Source organism: Triticum urartu, chromosome 1A (assembly GCF_056163025.1).
Source record: "Triticum urartu cultivar PI428250 chromosome 1A, HENAU_Tu73, whole genome shotgun sequence".
Taxonomy (NCBI): domain Eukaryota; kingdom Viridiplantae; phylum Streptophyta; class Magnoliopsida; order Poales; family Poaceae; genus Triticum; species Triticum urartu.
In genome coordinates this window covers 461495100-461500071 of record NC_141873.1, presented here as the reverse complement: position 1 = coordinate 461500071, position 4972 = coordinate 461495100, and positions in this window count along the sequence as shown.

Genomic DNA, 4972 nt, shown 5'->3' with positions numbered 1-4972 from the left:
CTGCCGTTTAGGTCATATTGGTGTAAAGCGCATGAAGAAACTCCATACTGATGGACTTTTGGAATAACTTGATTATGAATTAGTTGATGCTTATGAACCATGCCTCATGGGCACGATGACTAAAACTCCATTCTCCGGAACAATGCAGCAAGAAACAGATTTGTTGGAAATCATGCATACTGATGTATGTGGACCGATGAATATTGAAGCTCACAGCAGGTATCATTATTTTCTGATCTTCACAGATGATTTGAGCAGATATGAGTATATCTACTTGATGAAACACAAGTCTGAAATATTTGAAAAGTTCAAAGAATTTCAGAGTGAAGTGGAGAATCATCGTAACAAAAATAAAAGTTTCTACGATATGATCGCAGAAGTAAAATATTTGAGTTACGAGTTTGGCCTTCAGTTAAAACAATGTGAAATAGTTTCACTACTCACGCCACCTGGAACACCATAGTGTAATGGTGTGTCCGAACGTCGTAATCGTACTTTACTTGATATGGTGCGATCTATGATGTCTCTTACAGATTTACCGCTATCGTTTTGGGGTTATGCATTAGAGACAGCTACATTAACGTTAAATAGGGCACCATCTAAATCCGTTGAGACGACACCATATGAACTATGGTTTGGCAAGAAACCTAAGCTGTCGTTTCTTAAAGTTTGGGACTGCGATGCTTATGTGAAAAAGATTCAACATGATAAGCTCGAACCCAAATCGGAGAAGTAAATCTTCATAGGTTACCCAAAAGAAAATGTTGGGTACACCTTCTATCACAGATCCGAAGGCAAGTTATTCATTGCTGAGAATGGATCCTTTCTAGAGAAGGAGTTTCTCACGAAAGAAGTGAGTGGGAGGAAAGTAGAAAACTTGATAAGGTAATTGTACCTTCTCCCTTATTGGAAAGTAGTTCATCACAGAAATCTGTTCTTGTGACTACTACACCAATTAGTGAGGAAGCTAATGATGATAATCATGTAACTTCAGATCAAGTTACTACCGAATCTCGTAGGTAAACCAGAGTGAGATCCACACCAGAGTGGTACGTTAATCCTGTTCTGGAAGTCATGTTACTAGACCATGACGAACCTACGAACTATGAGGAAGTGATGATGAGCCCAGATTCCGCGAAATGGTTTGAGACCATGAAATCTGAGATATGATCCATGTATGAGAACAAAGTATGGACTTTGATGGATTTGCCCGTTGATCGGCAAGCCATAGAAAATAAATGGATCTTCAAGAGGAAGACGGACGCTGATAGTAGTATTACTATCTACAAAGCTAGAATTGTCGAAAAAGGTTTTTGACAAGTTCAAGGTGTTGACTACGATGAGAGTTTCTCACTCGTATCTATGCTTAGTCTGTCCGAATCATGTTAGCAATTGCCGCATTTTTTGAAATCTGGCAAATGGATAAACAAAACTTCATTCCTTAATGGATTTATTAAAGAAGAGTTGTATACGATGCAACTAGAAGGTTTTGTCGATCCTAAAGGTGTTAACTAAATATGCAAGCTCCAACGATCCATCTATGGACTGGTGCAAGCATCTTGGAGTTGGAATATACGCTTTGATAAGTTGATCAAAGCATATAGTTTTACACAGACTTGCGGTGAAGCCTGTATTTACAAGAAAGTGAGTGGGAGCACTACAACATTTCTGATAAGTATATGTATGACATATTGTTGATCGGAGATGATGTAGAATTATTCTGCAAAGCATAAAGGAATGTTTGAAAAGAGTTTTTTCAAAGAAAGACCTCGTGAAGCTGCTTACATATTGAGCATCAAGATCTATAGAGATAGATCAAGACGCTTGATAAGTTTTTCAATGAGTACATACCTTGACAAGATTTTGAAGTAGTTCAAAAATGGAACAGTCAAAGAAGGAGTTCTTGCCTGTGTTGCAAAGTGTGAAGTTGAGTAAGACTCAAAACCCGACCACGACAGAAGATAGAGAGAGAATGAAAGTCATTCCCTATGCCTCAACCAAAGGTTCTATAAAGTATGCCATGCTGTGTACCAGACCTATTGTATACCCTGCCCCGAGTTTGGCAAGGGAGTACAATAGTGATCTAGGAGTAGATCACTGGACATTGGTCAAAATTATCCTTAGTGGAATAAGGATATGTTTCTCGATTATGGACATGAAAAAAAAGGTTCGTCGTAAAGGGTTACGTTGATGCAAGTTTTGACACTGATCCAGATGACTCCAAGTCTTAATCTGGATACATATTGAAAGTGGGAGCAATTAGCCAGAGTAGCTCCGTGCAGAGCATTGTTGACATAGAAATTTGCAAAATACATACGGATCTGAATGTGGCAGACCTGTTGACTAAACTTCTCTCACAAGCAAAACATGACCACACCTTAGTACTCTTTGGGTGTTAATCACATAGCGATGTGAACTAGATTATTGACTCTAGTAAACCCTTTTGAGTGTTAATCACATGATGATGTGAACTATTGGTGTTAAATCACATAGCAATGTGAACTAGATTATTGACTCTAGTGCAAGTGGGAGACTGAAGGAAATATGCCCTAGAGGCAATAATAGAGTTATTATTTATTTCCTTATTTCATGATAAATGTTTATTATTAATGCTAGAATTGTATTAACCAGAAACATAATACATGTGTGAATACATAGACAAACAAAGTGTCACTAGTATGCCTCTACTTGACTAGCTCGTTAATCGAAGATGGTTATGTTTCCTAACCATAGACATGTGTTGTCATTTGATTAACGGGATCACATCATTAGGATAATGATGTGATTGACATGACCCATTCCATTAGCTTAGCACCCGATCGTTTAGTATGTTGCTATTTCTTTCTTCATGACTTATACATGTTCCTATGACTATGAGATTATGCAACTCCCGTTTGCCGGAGGAACACTTTGTGTGCTACCAAACGTCACAACGTAACTGGATGATTATAAAGGAGCTCTATAGGTGTCTCCAAAGGTACATGTTGGGTTGGCGTATTTCAAGATTAGATTTGTCACTCCGATTGTCGGAGAGGTATCTCTGGGCCCTCTCGGTAATGCACATCACATAAGCCTTGCAAGCATTGCAACTAATGAGTTAGTTGCGAGATGATGTATTACGAAACGAGTAAAGAGACTTGCCGGTAACGAGATTGAACTAGGTATTAAGATACCGACGATCGAATCTCGGGCAAGTAACATACCGATGACAAAGGGAACAACGTATGTTATGTGGTCTGACCGATAAAGATCTTCATAGAATATGTGGGAGCCAATATGAGCATCCAGGTTCCGCTATTGGTTATTGACCGGAGACATGTCTCGGTCATGTCTACATTGTTCTCGAACCCGTAGGGTCCGCACGCTTAAGGTTTCGATGACAGTTATATTATGAGTTTATGAGTTTTGATGTACCGAAGGAGTTCGGAGTCCCGGATGAGATCGGGGACATGACGAGGAGTCTCGAAATGGTCGAGACGTAAAGATCAATATATTGGACGACTATATTCGGACATCGGAAAGGTTCCGAGTGGTTCGAGTATTTTTCGGAGTACCGGGGAGTTACGGGAATACGGGAGAAGAAGTATATGGGCCTTATTGGGCTTTAGGGGAGAGGGAGAGGCAGGCCGCGCGCCCCCCAAGGCCTAGTCCGAATTGGACTAGGGGGAGGGGCTGCGCCCCCTCCTTCCTTCTCTTCCCTCTTCCCCTTCCTTGTCTCCTACTCCTACTACATGGAAGGACTCCTAGTTGGACTAGGAAAGGGGGAATCCTACTCCCGGTGGGAGCAGGACTCCCCTAGGGCGCGCCATAGAGAGGGCCGGCCCTCCCCTCCTCCACTCCTTTATATACGGGGGCAGGGGGCACCCCATAGACACACAAGTTGATCCTCGTGATCGTTTTCTTAGCCGTGTGCGGTGCCCCCTTCCACCATACTCCTCGATAATATTGTAGCGGTGCTTAGGCGAAGCCCTGCGACGGTAGAACATCAAGATCGTCACCACGCCGTCGTGCTGACGGAACTCTTCCCCGACACTTTGCTGGATCGGAGTCCGGGGATCGTTATCGAGCTGAACGTGTGCTAGAACTCGGAGGTGCCGTAGTTTCGGTGCTTGATCGGTCGGGCCCTGAAGACGTACGACTACATCAACCACGTTGTGCTAACGCTTCCGCTGTCGGTTTACAAGGGTACGTAGATCACACTCTCCCCTCTCGTTGCTATGCATCACCATGATCTTGCGTGTGCGTAGGAATTTTTTTGAAATTACTACGTTACCCAACAGTAACTTAGCAAAAAAACGCCCATATAAGTAGACCCGTTTGAAGACTAACTCAAATTTCTCCCCCTTTGTCATCGAATGACCAAAAGGGATGAAAAGTGAGGACTAACGCCCCTGAAAAATATCATCACTGAGTCAATGGAGGAGCGCCAGCGTTGTTGGGGTCGGTTGTTGGAGTAGGGCCTGCCGCAGTGTCGTCCAAATCTTCATGCTCATCAGTCTCGCGCGAGGAAGAGTATGAGCTGGCTACCAAGGAAGGAACTTTGATTTTCTTGAATTTCTTTGGCGGTGGCTGAGACCAGTCAAAGTCCTTCTTGAAGCCCATTTGCTTCAGATCTTCTTCACCATAAAGATGAGACAGAACAACCCAGGTGCGATTGAATACTTCATGGAGGTAGAAGTGGTTCTTCTTCACTACATTGTGTGTAGCAGTCATGTTGTGAAGAATGGAACCAAACTGACGCTTAACCTATTTGTGGTTGCGATCGACCTTCTAGTGAAGACTGAGGAGAAGCTCACGATAAGTCATCACTTTGGGAGCTGTGCCTTGAGGATTTTCCTTTGAGGCATTGGCAGAAGCGTCATGAGTGGCAGAGTCATCATTGATGGAGTAAGATGCAGCTTTGCGAAACTTACCATCCAATGGACGAATGTCTTCATCAATAACAGCAGTAGCCTTGCCCTTTTCATCAGCT